Genomic DNA, 20,647 nt, shown 5'->3' on the forward strand with positions numbered 1-20,647 from the left:
GAGGCAGGGTTCACCCTGGACAGGTCACCAGACTATCACAGAGCTGACACATAGAGACAGACAACCATTCACACTCACATTTAGAATTTAGAGTCACCAATTAACCTGCATGTCTTTGGACTGTGGGAGGAAGCTGGAGTACCTGGAGGAAACCCACGCAGACACGGGGAGAACATGCAAACTCCACACAGAAGGGCTCCCCCACCCCAGGGTTCAAACCAGGAACCCTCTTACTGCGAGGCGACAATGCTAACTGTACCACCTGCTTTCAGTTTGGCCCGACAAAAGAATCCAAGCAAACTTGGCAATTCATATCACAACCAAGCCACTTATGAATCAATGGCTGAACAAATGGTGAAGAACGACTACAACCATTCACTTGTTTGGGCTGAACAGAGCCATTGGATTTCAATGTGGACGCTGGAGACACGTATTATTTCCAGGTGTAAATGTATTCAGGTTAAATCATATCTAGATACTATCTGGATATTAAATGCATTTTAATGCACGGTGTAAACTCAGCCCAAGGTGCTAGATGGCAAAACAGAGATTTTCCTTCTTACAAAAAAATATATATGTAACTGAGATTCTATAAACACTTAAAAATCCTACACATAGCGGCTTCAGTATTACTGGTATAATGTACCGGCCAGGATAAAAATTGCAGGTTGAGTGTGAGCAGGCAGGAGAGTTGACAGGGGCACAACTCCTTTTGAAAATAATAGAGGTACAAGTGAAAATATTCATAACAATGGAGATGGTGTGACTCAAAACATGAAATGTCAGGTTATTCATGAGCTCCTTTACTGTACTCAGCTCTTTCTGTAAAGCCAAGTGCCGGCACTGACAGATCACTGCTCATGGGGAATTTGCATTGTTAGGACAACCGTTAATGATTTAATACACAATCTCTCACCGCAGGAGGGACAGAGAAAAAAGAGGAAATGCGAGGCACAAAGCAGCGATTGAAAAGTAAAGTGGGACTGAATACAGCATTATAAGGATTGTTAGGGAGAGTTGAGAGGCTCCCTGCAGTGATCCCCGCGGGAGAGCAAGGATACGGGTAAGTCAGAATCCTACCCCTCATTAGTGATCAGTGTCTTGGTCACCAGTCTGAATTTGTCGCTTGACAATGTGAGCTATTAAAAGTGGAACCAGCCAAGTGAAAACAGACAGGAGTGGGAAAGTGTCTGAAACAGGCTCAAGAACAGGAGGACCACTTTTATCTCTGGCGAAGAGAAGTAGCCCGTCTGGAGACATTCTGCAGGGGAATATGGGTGGCAGTCCTGCCAAGTTTCTGACATCTGCCCAGTCAGAAAGGTAGAGATTGTCCACTGTGGTGTGGAGGAGCTGGGCATCGGACCAGCCACCTGTCCACCTCAGTACGTAGGCGCTGGTAAATTAGTGAGGCCAAGATTGTCTTCAGCCAGTCCGACATGAGATAGTATCAGCCTGGGAAAGTAGATATTCTTAGTGGACAAAGTGCCTGTGAGGAGTCAAGTGTTTTCTGTGGTAGTGAGTTTAAAATCTCAACATGATCTCAGCCATGCTCGTTATATTTTGCTTTCAGGGCAGACGCCCTGGGCGTGACTAAAATAAGCTGAGGGCAGCCTTTTGTGTAGTGTCCTGAAGCAGAAAGGTTCAGCAAAAATAAGGGTCAGCGGTTAGGTTTAGGCAACAAAACTGCTTGATTCTAGTTTGGAAAAGAACGCCTATGTCACCAAAAAAATGCTAGCTTTGTGTGCCACAAACACAACTGAAAAGGCAGCGGCATGTCGCCAAAAAACACTCAACTTTGAGAACCACAAACACAGCTGTAAAGGCGGTGGTGTGTTGCTAAAAAACACGTGGCTTTGAGTGCCAAAAACACAGCTTGAAAGGTGGCATGAGACACGAAAAAACACTTAGCTTTGAGTACCACAGACGGGGGATGTGTTGCTTAAAAAACGTAGCTTTGAGTGCCACAAATGCAGCAGGAATGGCGGTGGTGTGACGCTAAAAAACACCTGACTTTGACTGCCACAAACAAAGATGGTGTTGTGTTGAGTGTCACAAACACAACTGGAAAGGCAGTGGTGTGTTAAAAAAAAAACCCACCAGGCATAGAGTACCACAACCATGGCCGTAAAGGTGGCGGTGTGTCCCTAAAAAACACCCAGCTTTGAGTGCCACAAACACGGCTGGAAAGGCCGTGACTCTGACTGCTGCAAACATAGTCTCGCTCACCAGACCTTTCTCAAGAAAAGAAAGATCTGGCTGGGCCGACTCTCACTTTAAGATTGGAGAAAAAAATGCCCCGGCTGCTTGTACTTCTTTCAACCAATCACAATCGTTCTGGGCGGTGCCACAGCAACGGTGCGCTAGCAAAAATATTCCCGGGGGGAAACAGGTTTTGGTGTAACACGCCCACAAAAATATCGCCTACAGGACACAAACCATGGCAGAAAAATGGCTACATCCCCGCAAGATCAAACACTGCAAAAGTTAGTAAAGGACGTGTTGAAAACTGCTACACAACCGGAGGTGGTAGGGCGGGACTTCAGCGGGTGGCTCGTTCTGCCCAATGAGAGGCTGATCTATGCAGCGAACTTCCGCCCACTCAGACTACCACAGACACGGCTGGAAAGGCGGGGACATGTCACTACAAAATACCTGGATTTAAGTGCCACAAATGCAGCTGAAAGGGTGGCAGCGTGTTGCTAAGAAACACTTAGCTTTTAGTGCCACAAACATGCCTTGAAAGACAGTGGTGTGTCTTTACGAAAACACCCATCTTTGAGCACAAAAGACACTGCAACTAATGTTGATCGTCTCGAACACCACTCTTCTGGCTTGAAGTCTGGTGTTTGTTGGGTACACCCACCCTGAGAAGACTTTAGAGTATGTGTTTCCTATGAATGTCTAATACTGGCATGGATTGGAGCTGGTGGAAAGCATGGTGCATCTCACACAGATGCTATCAGATGCCCCTGGCGTCATTATGGGCACTGCCCAAGCTGTGTATTTTGATCCAGTGGGAGTGAGACCAGGCTAAAAACCTACACATGATTTTAAGTCAGAGTCTGAAGATGCTCTTCCAAAATCCATGCACACATCTGCACACAGTCCAAAGTGTCAGGTGCTGCCACAAGACATTGCCAAAGTAGTGCCTAACAAACTGAACTGGCTGTGGTGTGAAATATGAAATATGCCTCACAGCAAGTCCATCTGGTTACCATGGCGTCCTGGCTACAGCTCCATGGTGTCCGAGGAAATAACTTGACAAGCGTCTCCCTGCCCCGCTCTCCTCCTCTACAGCCTCCTCCTGTCTTTTCCCTCCAGCTGGCTCCGCTGTCTTTGTGCATCTGCGAGCCTTGCCACTTGCACTGGGAGGTGTCAGTACTTGCTTTCAAGGCGTTTAGCTAATGCTACCGTGCCCCAGGGTGATGAGGGGAGAAAAACAAGCAGCGAATGCCTCTCCATATGGGTGCATAACTAAGTGCTTGGCATGGTTGACGCCGACTACCCTCAGCTTGCTTACAGCCAGTTGTTGTATTGTTCTCACAGTCAGTGGGGCTTATCTGCTAATGAATCAGAGAAAGGATAAAATAGAAGCTGTTTTAATATGCTTCAGTGCCTCAATATTTCGCGCAGAGACCATGGGAAGCTGAAATATGAGAGTCACATTTCTGACACACTCTCTTGTGATTGAATTCCCATGCCCACGCGAGTGATTGTATCAAACAGGATCAAGCTGTTGGAAACAGTTTGAAGTTTTCTGCAGGTAACTGTGGCTGATTCCTGAGGGGTAAGCATGAGCTTTGTTTATTTTATTTTTTTTTTTTTACAGATGCCTCTTCCTCTGCACTGAAATTCAACGTATATGTAACCAAACAGATGCAGGTGTTATCCAGCTCATTGTGTGCACAGCTAACATCCTCCTGCTTGTATTATTCTCTTACATTCCACCCCCCCTGCAGCGAAGCAAACAAACGCTGGTTTCATTGGGTAAAGCTGTGCTCTGAGTGCCAAGGCATACCCTGGCACTAAACTGGATTTTTTCTTTTTAAATGGAGGAACACTGTCAGACTCCCGCTTTTATTAGATCCTATTATACAATGTGCCACCAACTCCGGTGCTGCTCAGAACAAACTCTGCCTCGCTGCGAGTCAGGAGGAGGCAAGTCTTAACACTGCACTGTCATCAAACTAATGGACCATTTTCATTAACTAACTGATAAAAAACATGCCTCGCCATGAAACCAAGTTCAGAGGTTCCAAATTTGTTTCCACTGGCATCAGCGTAGTTCTGGATATAAATCTGATAACTGAAATTTGGCCCTGCGTAGGAAACTTACTTTGAGAAACCCAAATAAAGCTACGACTGCTGTTAACTGAGACTTCAAGCGAGAGCCATCCTCATTATTAGTTAGTTAAAGTTTGTACAGTTTTATAAGGAGTTATACAACACTTCAGGGGAACTGTTATGCTCATTTTCAGGTTCATACATATGTTTGGGTTTGTACTAGAACATGTTTTCATGCTTTAATGTTGAAAAAAACTTCATTTTCTTCACACAGTCTGTGCTGAAACACCTGCATTTACCCTCCTTCCAAAAAGGCCCAGTGTGCTCTGATTGGTCAGCGTTTCCAGATCTGCCAGCGAGATTTTCTCACACACAAAAATCACGAAGAAAAGCCTTAAAATGCAACAGGTTCCAGCTGGAATATGATCCAAAACTAGGAGTAAATTAACAACTTTAGCAACCAAGATTACTTCTTTCCCTGACATTAGCATGTAGCTACATGTAGCAGTGTACTTGCTACCAGGGAGTGGTCATAATGGAGTATAGCTGCACTCTCTCCCATGAAAGGTCACTAATAGACTCTTCTAAACACAACCACAAATGTTCCTGCAGATATATGATCCAAAACTTGGAAGAAATTAACAACTTTAGCAACCAAGATTACTTCTTTCCCTTGCTTTAGCATGTAGCTACATGTAGCAGTGTGCTTGCAGCCAGGGAATGACCACAATGGAGTATAGCTGCATTTTCAACCATGGAAAATTGCCAGTAAAAGCTTATAAACCAAAATGTGCACATCCAGACGTACCAGATATGAAATCGGGGAGAAACATTTGTGTGGTGTGTTCGTGAGCGAGTGGCACAGTCAATCCAGAGCTCTTGGTGTCTTTTGTAAATTTGAGAAAGCAAAGATGGGGAATGCAGAACACAAAGATTGTTGTTCAATTGATCTGTGTTGAATTAGTTTCCTGTTGAGCCAGCCTTGTTGTTGCTAGACTCACCTTTGTTAAATTACTGTTAACTGTTGGTTCAACTTCTTTTGTTTAAAGACTGTAACCCGGAAGTTCCTCGCCAGGAAGCTTTGTAGGGAAGGGCTGCCAATTTTCTTACACTCTTTCTCTTTTGTTTTTTTCTTGTGTTGTTTAGGAGTTGGGTTTGTGCCTTTTTTCAGGCTCTCCCTTGCGTTTTTGCTCATGCCTCCATGACTGGCAATAAAAGGGTTAAACTGCACCACATGACTCCTCATTTTCTTCACCTATCCTTATGTTGCTTTCCTCACCCCTAGACCACCTTGGGGGATGTAACAGGAACCTAGCAGCGTGCACTGCATGTCATGTAACGAGGACCAACCCATCACAGCCATAGTAAATATGTCTGTAGTAAATATGGAGAAGAGGTTGATCATTTTAGTGCAGGTCTGCCAGAGCTATACATCTGAAAAAGATCAGCTCTGCATTCAGACTTTCAGGTAAATAGGCTGTGATACAATGCTTGTTAAGGTTGCTTAGCAACCTCAGACGCAATATGCAGCCACGCTCTTGAAAGCTGGCGCAGAAGAAGGACAAGAGTGGCACCCAGCGCCTGACTTCCCTCATTCCAGGCACTTAAAGACGTAGCATGTATAAAGCCTCTTAAGTACTATTCAGATGGGATTAGTTTTACATAGGGATGTGGACTAATGTCAGTTCACCGCAGGATGTGTAAAATACAAATGTCTGATTCGCACAGGACAAGAAATCTCCGTAATTCTACCAGAGATGGGAAGTGGTAACTCGGTTTGCGCCCTGGTGTCACCTCCCTGTCTGCATGTGCGCACTACGTCGCTTCCTTTAAGCATCAGCTGAAGGATAATAATAATTAATGATTAGCCCAATATGAAATATTGCCCATGATCAGGATTGTGTGTACACAACGATTAGCAATATGGATTTATATTAGGCCTACCTAGCACAACCAGAAGTGTGGTGGCTCTGAAAAGAACTTTCTTGTCGACCTTCTTGATTGGTCTCCCACGTAGGGCTATGCAATCATTAGAAGAATGTCCACTATCACGACTGCCGACAACACCGAATGCTTCTTCAAGCGCCTCCATCATCGAAAAAATGCGGAAAAACAGTTGTAAACACGGAAAATTGGTTGTAAGCAGGATGAAATATTTACACACATTTTTACAGATGATCATGTTCGCACGGGATCAATATTACCTGAGGTATTTTCTCTGGACTGTTTTACAGAAGGTAAAAGTCGCCGTAATTTTTACTGACATTATCCGTAACGATTACAGACATGGTGCGTTCAGACGGGACTAAAATCCCTGGTAATAATTACTTTATCCCACGTCTCCACGTTAAACTAATCCCGTCCGAATAGGGCTTTAGATTACAGGTTTCCTTGATGTTAGCATGTGGCTACATGTAGCAGTGTAGGCGACATGATGTTGATACTTGCAAAAGAGTGCCAGGACCATATAAAGAAATGAAGTAGAAAGTATTACAAACATTGTCAACAGGGTACTCAGAAGAGTCTTAAGTCTGAGGATTTTGTTCACAGAGATTACTTTTACATATGTTCATCAATATTTGAAACTTTTGCCACATTTAAAATGAACATCCATCATTGTGACATTATATAAACGACAGAAAATAAATAAAAGCATATTAGGTCCCCTTTAATAAAGTATTGTACTAAATTGCTGGCTTACAGCACAAACATTGCAACATGGTGGACCTGTCATTATTTATTAGCCACCATCTTTAAATCCAGTATTCATTGGTGCTCCAGCCCTGTTTTGGTTCACCAACTCCTGAGCAAAAATATCCATGTCTCCCTGGCTTTCTAGACTCTCTTCACCCAGCACTCATTAACTTTGACAGTGTGTCATTTCTTGCCGGGCAGACTAGGAACACTTGGCTGGTGCAAGCTTGTTTGTTGGAGTTTGTGGCACACAGCACTAAGGGACGGTGGAGACACAAACCAGCAAACAAAAACAATTAGCTCAACATGTTGATTCTCAGTGGGACTGCAGTACTATTTACAAGCACTCATTGACATTACATAGGGGTGGAGGAGTGGGGGGTAGGTTAAGGTGACCAGATTTCTGAGAAGAAAATCGGGGACATTTTCAGTGCGGCGGTGAAAAATCATTAAATATTATCATTATGAAATAAAAAACGGGGACAAGTTCTTTTTCATGTATTTTGACCAGCTTTTATTACAAAAAAGGTTGCAATCAAACAAATGAGTGACATCACCAACCATCCATCCACTGAGGAAGACAAAAATATCTTAATCTTATTAGCTTGAGTTAGGATGGATTTTTCTGGTCAAAGGTTTCAACTCATAACTGAATACTGAACTGATATTTATGACACAAAAGGTGGCAATCAAAAAAAGGGATGACATCACCGTGATCCCCTCATTCATCCACCTTCGTAGCCTCCGCCTCAGGGGCCTGGGTAAAATAAGAGCAGAGGAGAACATGAGAAAAACTGCAAGAACAGAGCCAATAGTAAGTGAATAGTTTCTTAAAGAAATAACATCAGTTTTGGTAATATACTTATATAATTTAGTCATTGTGCTCTTTTTTATCTGCTCTATGTCATTGCCTCTGTTTGAAATGTGCTACATCAGAGGTTCCTAAACCTTTCAGACCCTGTATCACTATGTACCAAACCAAATTTCCAAAGTGCAACTTTCTACTGCAGATATGATTTTGTCATGCAATAAAAATAACTGTATCCCCCATGCAACAGCATCAGCAAGGCTAAACAACATCAACAAAATGCTATTTTATTAAAATCAAAGAATAGCCTACATTTATAAAGTGCACTCACAAAAGATAGAGATAATATTGTCATCTCATGGTAATCTATAACAAGTTACACCTTCACTAACAACAGTGACATACAAAACAGTGACATAGGGCATTATCTAATCAGATGGTCTGCATTTACAACTACTAAATTCATTGGTTACCCACACAGCAGTGACTGGTGCCAGCCTGACACAAAATACAGCAGTTAACACACACAACTCTTAACCATTTACTTATTATTTATGTATCATTTTAACACAGTCTCAGGTCCCTATGTCTTCAGGAAAATCCTATGCTACCAAAGCAGTCTTCCACCTCCTCCTTTTCTAAAACAGAGCCACATACAATGTCATCACCTGGTAATCTCACGCTAATGTTACAGCTTCACCAATGACAGATATAAAAACAGTGACATCATAATGTTAACGTTCACTGACTTTTTTTAACGTTACGTTAGGTCTTCAGTTCAGATTAAACAGACGCACTGCATGTTACAATCATACTTAGCCTACTTTACCTCACTTCACACACACACACACACACACAGTCAAGTCTACTGCCAGCTCACACAAAATAAATAAGTTCATACACAACATACCATTTAACGCGGCCGCTGGTCTCCTCTTCTCTCCTTTTTGCCGCCTCTAGATTGTTGTTGTTGATGCTGCTGCATCTGGTCGTGCTTCCTGATAACGTCTGTACATCATACGACATCTTCTCTGGCGATGCGTTTACTGACTACCTTAAAAACTGGAGTTTGAGTCTGCACGCATTTTTCCCCCATTCAATGTCAAAATCGGGGACATTTTCGGGGACAGCTTTTACCAGGGACAGGTCACCCAAATCGGGGGCTGTCCCCAGAAATCGGGGACGTCTGGTCACCGTAGGGTAGATTTCAGGGGGCAATGTATCCAGCCTGTTCACTTCGTTGTTGTTTTTTATATATATAAAACATGTTAGCCAGTTAGCCTGTAGGCCTGAAACGTATTTTTGGACTGCTGCTTCACCTTAGTAGCGTTACCTTGATACTTGTTTTTGACGATCTATCCTGGCGTCAGTACGATTGATGCAAACAAAACGATCTCTTCCTCTCTTCTACATTGTGCCCATCTGTATGTCAAAGGTAAAACTGTCTGTGTAAATAACCTTACATTGTCGTGAACATATAAAGCGCATGTCCCCTTTGCCTCTCCACCACTGTTGTCATGTTGTGTACACTCATATGTGTCGTGCTCATGCAGCGTGCACCTTGACTGGTTTAATCCAACCATTAATTGCAGTGATGGCTGAATACAAGTGGAAAAAAAACAGGAGAAAAACAACTTGGAGCTGAAAAAGGAAAGCAGAGAGGAGGAGGTAAAAGGTTCAGCATCCCTGATGCAGAGACAGAGTTCACTGGCAGAATTCTCTCACAGAGGCTCAGAGAAGGAATGTACAGGTGTATTGCAGTGGAATGAATGTTTGAGTCAAACTGGATTATCAGCATTGGGTAATGTTATATTTTCAAACTGTAACTGAAGATCATTAATTTAGCAGACTGATTCTGGCACTGTTTTACTTAGGGTGCTTTCACACCTGCTCTGTTTGGTTTGGTTCAATCAAACTCAGGTTTGTTTGCCCCCTAAGTGCGGTTCGTTTGGGCAGGTGTGAACACAGCAATCACACTCAGGTGCGCACCAAAACAACTGGACCGAGACCTTCTTGAAGAGGTGGTCTTGGTCTGCTTACAACTGAACTCTGGTGTGGTTTGTTTGTGGTGAGAACGTGTTCCGACCTGGATCTGAACCAACTGCAGTCACATGACACATTGTTTGGGTTAAACATGAGCATGTTACAGTCCTGGAGGATTATTAATGTGCACCTCCTCCTGTACTGCCTTAATATGCACATTCAGCACATCCAATGCATCAAAACATTGTTTTCTAGTTGGAGCCGCGCCTCGTTTTCAAACTGTATGGTTTGACTAAAATGAACAATGACAGCAATATAGTCCACGATGAGCAGTGCTAAAATCAACCTGCGTAGTTGTCCCTCCATTGTGACATTAGAAAGTGTCACATTTATCTTGCAAGTGTACTCTTCTTCAACGTTTGCTTTACTTCCTGAATTTTTCCCACATGGAAATTCTGACCAATCAAGAGCAGCTTTCTCACACAAGGCATTTGATCTGGTCCGCTTGTAAATGCTGCCGTGAGAACACGAACCAACTCTAGGCAATTATGCAACTTTGGAACAAAATTAGTCCCTGATTCAGACCAATGCAAGACAACTGGAAACCAAATTGTGTGGTATTTCCCACCCCTTGTTGACAGAACTGGCACTGGTGCTGCCATTTGTGCTAGTCCTTTCAAGTTCTTCCAGCAGTCAATCATGCTTGCATGCCTTTAACTTCCTGTTAGGGCTGGGTGGCTGAAAATGTGATTTAAATTTATACTGGTTTATATCAGTAGCCCCTTTTACACTGCCAGATTTTCTGCGAATGTTGGGCCATTTTGCCAGCAAGCTGCGAGCGTTTAGACACACAGAGCCGTATTGGTGAGTTGATCCAAGGTGCCCAATTTTCCACCTTGTAGGGTAGACATATTGGCGGAACCCTTTTAGTTTAAACAGACCGAGGCATCCTTCCGCAACGGGAGGGGCTGTTGATGACTTGTGGGAGGAGCTGTTGATGACGCCGCACGTGCGACCCGCTGGCGGTGGATAAACAGGAAACAGCTGATAGCAGGAATTAGTGAGCAGCTAGTAGCAAGAGGGAAACACAAACCTGACAGACGCTGTAAAGATGAGCAACTGGGGAGACAAGGAATTGCGCGCCCTCCTTGTCCTCGCAAACTAAGAGGCCGTTAACCGTCAGATGACGGGGAAGGTGAAGGATGGGCGGACTTATGAGAGAAATGCCGAAGGACTGACTCGCGGCGGCTTCCCTCCCACGTCACTGTTTACGCTACACGTTTTGTTACTTGCTCACGCCCCCCATTGCCCCGAAAAAGGTGCATTCTGTATAAACAAAAGTAAGTAGGCGGCATTTTGCTGCACTCCCCAATTTTGTTTTTATACTGCTGAAAAAAGACTGATTAGGCTTGCCTGCAAATTTGCACAGTTCCTGTCTAAAAAGGGCTACTGATCATCCAAAAAGTCTTTCAGGTTTAAAGGCTTTTTTCTTTATTTCTGTGTGAAAGTTTAGGAAACCAGATGGTTAATTGTGATTCAAAGTTTTTTTTATTGTCAGAACATGACAAACATTCACTAAACAGCAGAACGTTTCACAAATCTGAGGTAGACTCAAAACAATTATAATCAAAATATTGTCAACAAATACAACAATAACTAGACAGAGAAACTTTAATTCTTTTCAGCAGCATATCAGACTCCTTGCAGTGGGTTTGAAACATTTCAGCTGACAGTGTCAACAGAATAAATAGACAAAACCTCCTCTCAGCTGTGGGCAGTATTTCCTGTACAAGTTTTAAACCCTCAGTACTAATTTCTGCCATTTCTTAATCAAAACTGCAACAAAAGACAGACTTTGATGACATTGTGAAGTAACATAGGGTCAGTTATTAATAATAATAATAATAATAATACATTTTATTTGAAAAGCGCTTTTCAGAGTTCTCAAAGTCACTTTACAGAGACAGTTCAAACACATCAAATAAAACAACAATTTTCAGCAAAGACATCGAAGACAAAGAGGAATAGTAATGGGAGTGAAAAAACAAGTAAATAAGTAAATGAATAAAAGTAGCTAAACATTAAAAGCAGAACGGAACAGGTGAGTTTTGAGTAGTGATTTGAATGATGGGAGGTCAGTGCAGGGGAACACTAGGGTGGAGTTATTGCTGATAAAAATCTCTCTGAAGTGATTGGGACAGAAAATCATGTTTTTGTTCTCTGTCACACCTGTCTCGTTAGTCCTTCCCTGTTCCCAGAGTCTTCCCTTCACACCTGTTCTGTATTAGTCTTGTTGGCTCCACCCTAGTGTTCCCCTCCACACCCTTGTTGTTAGCCAATCCCCATTTCCCTCCTTTTACCCATGTCCTCCTCTTCCAGCTGTGTCTCGTTCTTGTGATTAGTTTTCTGTGTGTATATACACCTGTGTGTTTCACTTTGTTCCTGGTCAGTTTGTTCTGCGTTCATCCCAGTGTTCTTGGTGTTGTTCCCTGCTCCATTTCCTGCCTGGTGTCTTATGTTCTGTTTAAATTTACCCTAGTTTATTGTATTAACCCAGCTGGTTTTCAGTTAGGTTTGGCTCTTCTTTCATTTGGATTTTCTGTTACCTGCCTGTTCTGGATGTTTTTCATCAGCTTTATAAAAGCTTGCTTTTGGTTTAACCTCAAACCTCCCTGCTGCTCTGCATTTGGGTTCTTCCTGAACTGGTTCCTGACAACGAGTGCTTCTCAAAGTCAAGGATCCTTCCTTGGGAGGATGGGTCCTTCCTAGCATTCAGTGAACACACATTGGAACAGGTTAACGAATGTCCCCAGGTGTACGTCATTAACCCTCAGCAGACAGAAGCTCGTTTTAGACAGTGAATTGTGCAAATTTGCAGGAAAGCCCAATCAGTCTTTTTTCAGCATTGGCAGTATAAAAACAAAATCAGGGAGTGCAGCAAAATGCCGCCTACCTACTTTTGTTTACACAGAATGCGCCTTTTTCGGGGCAATGGGGGGCGTGAGCAAGTAACAAAACATGTAGCTCAGCATGTGACGTAAACAGTGACGTGGGAGGGAAGCTGCGGCTGGTCAGCCCTTCAGCGATTCTCTCATAAGTCCACCCATCCTTCGCCGTCCCTGTCATCTGACGGTTAATGGCCTCTTTGTTTGCAAGGACAAGGAGGGCGCGCAATTCCTTGTCTCCCCAGTTGCTCATCTTTACAGTGTCTGTCAGGTTTGTGTTTCCCTCTTGCTACTAGCTGCTCGCTAATTCCTGCTATCAGCTGTTTCCTGTTTATCCACCGCCAGTGGCTCGCATGTGCGGCGTCATCAATAGATCCTCCCACAAGTCTTCAACAGCCCCTCCCGCGGCAGAAGGCCGCCTCGGTCTTTTTAAACTAAAAGGGTTCCGCCAATATGACTACCCTACGAGGTGGAAAATTGGGCACCTTGGATCAAGTTGGCAGTCCAGCTCTGTGTGTCTAAACGCTCGCAGCTTGCCGGCAAAATGGCCCAACATTCCTGGAAAATCTGGCAGTGTAAAAGGGGCTTGAGAGGGTTCAGGGTACTGTGATAATTCTGACATTCTCTAATGTGTTGTACAATTTGGGGTGGACACTTAGCGCTCCATCTCTGCTGTAAATGATTCAATTCGGAAGGATTCTTGACATTGGAACAGTCTTTCGGTGAGAAACACCCAACTACTGCACTAGCTCCCTCTTTTTCTTCTGGTTAATGGTGGGTGGCAACTGGCGTTCAAGGTGTATTACTGCCACCCCCTACAGATGTTTAGCTGGTTTATGTGTATGGATTTGTCAAACATTTATTATTGATCTATCAATGAAAATTATATTGAGATAATAATTATAATCATTTTATTGCCCAGTTCTACTTAAAGTCATTGAGCAGAGAGGGCTCTTAGCCTTGTAGAGAGAGCTCGCCAGGTGTGTTTTCCAGGGCAAATGTCGGTCCGTCTGATGCAGCGCTCCGCCCAGTTCACCTGCTTTCCACACCAGAGCCAACATTGGCTGAATTTATTCAACATTGCTTTAAATGTGTGCGAGAATCTCCCACATTAAAAATAATAGATTTGCGGGAATCAATAAAATTACGCACAGTCCCACACTGAAATTCAGGCCCTGTACATATTAGACTTACACTCTGTTTGAGAGAACTAGAGAGACTGTGTCGTTTCACAGCACCAAACAGTGCTGACAAGACGTTCCTCAGAAACAAACAGGAACAAGAATCAATCAAAAGTCCAGATACACAGAGCCGCAGTGAAACATCTGCAGTCAGAATGCTCCGTTAACAGGCTATGCATGTTTGATAAGCAACCTGGCACATCACGCAGGAAAAAAGAACTTCCTCAAACCAAATATCCCCACAGCCTCTGACTTTATATTCCGCTCCCGAGGATTTATCAGCACAAACATCTGGCTGGCAGTAATTCTGCATGTCTTCAGTGCCAGTACCTTCTCCTTGTCCAAGTGTGAGTGAACCCACCTTTACTTGAGTCCAGCTGCAACTGAAAGCTCTATTTTTATCATGAAGTGTTAAAGATGATTTATATTCCCACACACACCTAAACTGACACTTGTATCGCTGTATAGCGTGCATGGAGCTGACGCACGGGCCGAGTGACATCTTTATCATCCTTTATGCACACTGTTGAGCTGTAAATGGAAATGCATTCATGTAACATGATTTTATGCAGTCCACCTATAGAAGACGGACGAGTGCAGCTTTATCTACATCCTCGGGAGTCCCTGCTCCTGCCGCTTCCAGTCGCGGCGTTTATTGCCACATTAGTGATTTCATATACATGCTAAGCTCTGCCTGTGGCCCTTCCCTAGGAGAGGTGGAGCACACGCTCAGGGGAGTGAAGTCAACAATTAGATGCCTTTAAAAGGACGTTTCAATCCCAGAGGGCCCGTGCGCAAAGGGAATGTTTTTTTCATGATCTCTTTTTTTTTTGGAATTGAAAAAGCATCCGTGCGTGAGCGTTTCATCCGTACTGTCAGTGAATCCGTCGCCTGATGTTTTGATGCTGTCTCGCCGTACAGTTTCGCAGGAAATGATAAGCCAAACAGGGCTGAGCATCTTTCTACTACTGTGTTTACACCTACACGTCTTAATGGCTGCGGCCAAGCTGTCAGACTGCCTGTTGATCAATAAGTGTCCTCAGAGGAGACGACAGAGAGAGACGGAGAAAGACATCAGCACGTAATGCACAGTATTTATTTATATCCCCAGTGTGTGTTGCCCTTTTGCTTATTCACACTGTAAACACTGCGTTGTTGATGGCACCGCTGATAAAACCAGACAGCAACTCGTATTGTCTGCCTTTACTTGTCGCCCGGGCTCTTTTGTCTCCTTTGTGCGGCCGCGGCAAGCAGGCGGCGAGGGCCACTTGAGAGTTGAGCTTCCTCACTGTGGCCTGATAAAATCCAAATGGAACAGTGTGTCATGAGAGCGGCAGAGGTGGCGTCAGCGTCGGACGAGAGAGCAAGAATGGAAAATGGAAATTGAGCACACGCACTTCAAAAGAGGAAGGCTGGGATTCAATCAAAGCTGCGCTCGCCGGTCAATTGGACTGAAATGAAAGGATGGTTTTAAGTTACATTTCTGATTTCTGAACATGAAGTACTTCATGCAGAGAAAGGGAGTGTGATGGCAATGAAAACCTGTTTTGTCCAAAAATAAACTAATTAGAAGGGCAGAGTAATGTTTTACTGATCCTTGATTTATTTTTAATGTGTCCTGTGCAGAATGTGAAAGTCTCTTCTCAGCATTATCCTTGCAGTAATGACTTGTTAGCTCTGGGCCATGGCTGCTCAGGCCAGAGGGTATTCTCATAATTTACTCCATGCCACTCTGTATCTCTGTATTCTCAGTGACCTTGATTCAAGGAAAGCTCTCTATAACACCACGGCTTACGTGTGGTAATGCAGCGCGGTTTGACCTTGCTCCTGGAGGCCCGTGCAGCTTCTGACTGGTAATCATTATTGTTTTGAAGTCACGACCCTCGATTTAGCTCGGCTTTTTTCGCCTTCGCTCGAGAGCGAAGTTGACAAACAGCCACGCCTGCAAGCGGTTTTCTCTTCTGACCTTTGACCTCACTGTATATATAGGACTTAATGTATAGTCAGGGCTCAGTGTTATCACGCCTTTCCACACACAAATAAATACACACGGATCAGGCACAGCACTGAAACCACTGTGAGTCGAAATGAATAATATTAATCATCTCGTCACAATGTTCTGCTGGGAACCTTCAGTCCTGACATTCATGTGGACACAATCCACCCAAACACCGTTGCAGACCAAGCACACCCCCTCATGGCAAGGGCACTCCCAAATAGCAGAGGCCCCCAAAGCAAGCCAGTGTGCCATGCCAAGAGAAAATGCCAAAAGAAGTATATCAGCGATGACAAGATGGTCTTTTCATAAAACTGTACTCTCTATGCAGTAGAAAGACACAAATACTTTTGAAATTGGTGCAACATGACCGAAGGAAACAGAGAAAAAGGGCTGTGGCATTTGCTTTTGCTGAAGAGGTAGAAAACCTACAGCCACCAGAATGCACTGCGCTGCACTAGACCAGTAAACGCTCCCCCGGTAGGTGATGAAATGCAAACTTGTTTGGGAAGATACAATGGCACAATGATGAAGGGCTGCTAACAAAAGATTTCGTATTACACTTAAACTGTTATCGAAATCGTGTTAATGAAAACATTTGAGAAAAAGACAATGCAGTAACAGAATCTTGGTTTTCTTGGTGTCTATTTGATCATCATTTGTTGCGTCTTGGGATTAGTGCAGCCCAAGACAGTTGTGATTGGTTTAAAGAAATAAACACAACCCAGAGTGGTGTTTTGCCCTTAGTACAGAACTGTGACGGGTGCAGCCAGACCTTTTTCAAGTGCGGAGATAGATCTGGCTTTGCAAGACTACATGCTGATCAGCTAATATTCGCATGCCATCCTGCTAAAGAGATAGGGATCATGACCACATATTAGACTTGGTAGCATCAGTATGTTAGCTTTGTCATTGTGAGTGTGTAAGAATACTGATGTTAGCATTTTACTACCCTACATACAAGAAGCATAGCTGTAGGCTACGGTTTCATTGATCCATCCATTTTCATCCACGTATGTGGGTCGCAGGAGCAGCAGGCCAAGCAAAGCACCCCAGACGTCCCTCTCCCCAACAATGCTTTCCAGCTCCTCCTGGGGGACCTCAAGTTGTTCCCAGGCCAGATGAGATATGTAATCCCTCCAGCGTGTTCTGGGTCTGTCCTGGCGCCTCCTACCAGTAAGACGTGCCCAGAACAACTTACAAGAGGTGCCCAGGTGGCATCCTGATCAGATGCCCGAACCACCTCAACTGAATCTTTTTGACATGAAGAAGCGGCGGCTCTACTCCGAGCTCCCTCTGGACGTCCGTTTGTTTGCTTTTTAACAGTAGCAGACTGTTTTTTACAGAATTTTATTTTGATATTTTGCTCCTATGCACCCAAAAGTTTTGGGGTTTCCTGCTGAAAGAGGACGCTGAACACTTGAGAAAACTCAAGAGGAAATAAAAAGTTGAAAAAAATGCAAAAATCATTAGATATTATTTGGTTAAATCTAGGTTGCAACGTCAAATGCCAATTTGATGTGGAATACTGATGATAGAGAACATATTATGACAGACAGGATATTTTGTTGGTGCTATGTTGTGTTGTTAAGTCACCAAAATCCATCTGCCTCCCAAACGTCTCATGTCAACATTAGCTTGATGTAGAATACGACATTTAGTTGCAATAAAACGTTCGAATAAAACCTGCAAAATGTCGTAACATCATTAGACAAAGACAATCTGACTTATTCTCGTAAAAGGAGAATTTCGGGTTTGTTTGTACATTGTGCGGGCAAGTCGTCTGGGGAGTTCCACAACGTATTCTTGAGAATACATCTGCCAGCAAGGGGCGTTTTCGTTGAGAGTCAGGCCAGCGCTGCGTGACTGAGAAGCTGAAGGAGAGGAGCAAGAGGCGCTTCGCAACCACCCCGGCACTACTGCAGCATAACAAAGTCCCACTCTTTGAGCATAATGCAGGATCATGCAAATGCAGCATCACTGGAGACGGAAACCTCGTCGCCAAGAAAGCGCTAAAGGGAATCAAAAAGGCAACGTGACCGGCAAATTCAAAAAACGAGGATCAACATCGGAGTAGGCTTTCCCAGGTGGAGAGAGCTGCTGAAGGAGAAAGGTAATGCAATCACAGACCAGCGCTGGCCGCTAACAGCTGTTAGCCGCTGTTAGCTGTTAGCCACTGTTAGTGGTGCAGTGATGCGAGGAGAGGGATGAGGTATGTGAGGTTGAGCCACTTGTCAGTCGTCAAAAGACAAGACATGATTGGTTTGTTTCGATTTACACCCGCCCCAACAGTCCTACGTTGTAAACACAGTCAGCATGGTGAGGTCGCGTGTGTCTGTGTAGGAGCCTGAATGAATACTCCATGTAGTATCGGATGACATGGTTTCATCAGTGTTATCATAGCTTTTTGGTACACAGCAGCTACAGTAGTTGCAATACGTGTTTGAAACAGGGCGCCAGAGCGCGCTATCCGTTTGAATGCAATATATGATTTCAATGTTAGATGAGAGAAATTCCTACACACTGTGGCTTTAAATATAGTTTCCAACTTTTCTGGTTTCTATAAAGGGAAACCATGACCTGTATGTACCTTTTTATGAGTATAATAAATATATATAACACAAGTTTTCATACGGAATAGCCTTGTCGTTGACTGAAATATGAGATCGCCTCATTATGTATATGAAAAAAAGTGATTTGAGCTTCGAGTTAATGTAATATTGATAAATTTGCCTGCATTTGAATTCAGTCTTAACCAAAGCTGATGAAAGAATTATTGAGGCCACCACTCTGTCATACTGTGACCCACAACAGTCTTTGGAACTCCTTTTTAAGTTTTATTTATGCATTATTTAAGGCGGCAGTGTGTGATACAGTGACCTACTATAGAACAGACTATTTTTAACACCAATTACAACCCCCCGACTTCCCAGGAGAGCGACAGAGACGGAGAGCAGGAAAGAGAGAGATATTTCATTTGAGGTAGAGAGCAAGTTTGTACAGCAGTGCACAATAAAAAGCTCCTCTCTCTCCACCTCCCCTCCTTCCCTCAACCTGGCAACCCCCCTCCGATGATCAGCAGACAATATTTCAGCTGTGTTTGAGTGTAGGAGGTGGCATGTCTCCTTCCTCTCTCCTCCTCCTCCTTCGTGGTTCAATTAGAGAAGTCTGACAGGCACTCCTGCGCTTGACATCACCACACACACACACACACACACACACACACACACACACACACACATTCACAGACATCCACAAACCAGATAACACAGCAATTTATGTCCAGATATAGCTGCTCTCCGGTCACAGCTTCCCGGCCGACCCTGTTAAGAGCCTCATGCACCTCAAGTCTTGAATTAGCAACAAGTGCACCCAAGTGGTCATCATTACTCCCTCCTAATATGGCGAAGAAGGTGCATCTCATGGAACCAGCCTGCGTGAAGGAGTAGTCGTGCATCTATTTTAAGCGTCGTATCCCTCCTCCCTCTCCTCCGATGACAAAACGCAACCAGCCCCTGCGACACAATCAGGTGGGCACGGGATGATAAGGATTATGAGACGACAGATACTCTGAGGGAGTTCTTATCAGTCAAATTAGTGCATTAATGGCTTCAAGGTCAGGTCCTGGTGCTTTTAAAAGACGACTCGTGCTTTTAACGCCCTCGCGAGCTCTCTGCGTACAAGGAGCTTAACTTAAAGGTGTCACCACCTCTGCAAAATGATTGTCTCCTGGTTTGTGTGGGTTAAAGGTCCACTGGAGCTGCAGCCTGAGACTGCGAGCAACAACAGCGCTTCAATCAGTATGATCCAGTCATAATGTCGGTTATTGTTCAAAAATTTTTGCACAGTAAAGTCAACTCAAATCATACATTCTTCCCCACCACCTGTAATTTGCTTTCAACTGAAACAGCGTTCATGTCCTTGCATTAACAAATGTTCAAACACACGTCTGCCAAGGTTATCTCTTTTTTTATACCATTCTTCATTTTAGCGTCGGTTTTCATGAACCATAACAACCTCGCTAATAGATTCTATGGGCAAACATTTTAAAGACAGAACGCCAGTTATTAAGGAGTCATCCACAAAGACGTGCGAGCTGATGCAGTGAAAGCATTCACATTTTTATAAAAGATTTTTTTTTCGAATAGCTGGTGTCAGGAAGTGCAAGTCTTCCCACAAAAATAAAATATATTTGATAATTACGTAAACTGAAATTAATCAAAGGAATGCTTCACCACCCAAATGACCATTTATGTATTAATTACCCACCTAGTGTTGCTGAATTTGTGGAGAGGCAAAGAACGAACGAAGAATCCAAAAACAAAGACAACGCCTGATAAATTGAAGTAAATAGGCGACCTCGTTTATAGCACAAAACATCTATTTACAAACTCTCACACAACTCCTGCAGTATAATCCAAGTCTCATTTATCCAGGCAGATGCTCAATACTTCTCAAACAGACAGCCCTTTCCAACAGGAAACTGAACTACAAGTGAAACTTAACTTTGCTCTCTTTAAAGCCAGACTCCATATACAAAACAGTATTTTTTACCTTGCCGAAGCTGCGGGTGCACTGCTACCTCAATCTGTAGTTTATTTATGTCATTGTGTTACTTCGGTGACTCTGAACTAACCCTTTAAAACACCAAAGTCACACAGTAACACAAACTAAGTGATCAAGGCAGTGGTAGACCAGCAGCTCCTGCGTTTAGTGAGGTAAAAACACTGTTTTTGTCAATGGCTGGCTTTGACAA

The 20,647-nt window shown here is 43.6% G+C and overlaps 1 long non-coding RNA gene across 1 annotated transcript in view; it reads left to right on the forward strand.

The window, feature by feature from the left end:
* The first annotated feature begins 923 nt into the window (after positions 1-923).
* The window catches only part of LOC144461811 (uncharacterized), a 91,821-nt gene continuing 72,097 nt past the window's right edge, over positions 924-20,647 (forward strand). Inside the window, exon 1 of the long non-coding RNA XR_013490448.1 lies at positions 924-1,063. This is a non-coding gene — a long non-coding RNA (uncharacterized LOC144461811). The remainder of the gene's footprint in view (positions 1,064-20,647) is intronic.

This window comes from Epinephelus lanceolatus, chromosome 23 (assembly GCF_041903045.1).
Source record: "Epinephelus lanceolatus isolate andai-2023 chromosome 23, ASM4190304v1, whole genome shotgun sequence".
Lineage (NCBI taxonomy): Eukaryota > Metazoa > Chordata > Actinopteri > Perciformes > Serranidae > Epinephelus > Epinephelus lanceolatus.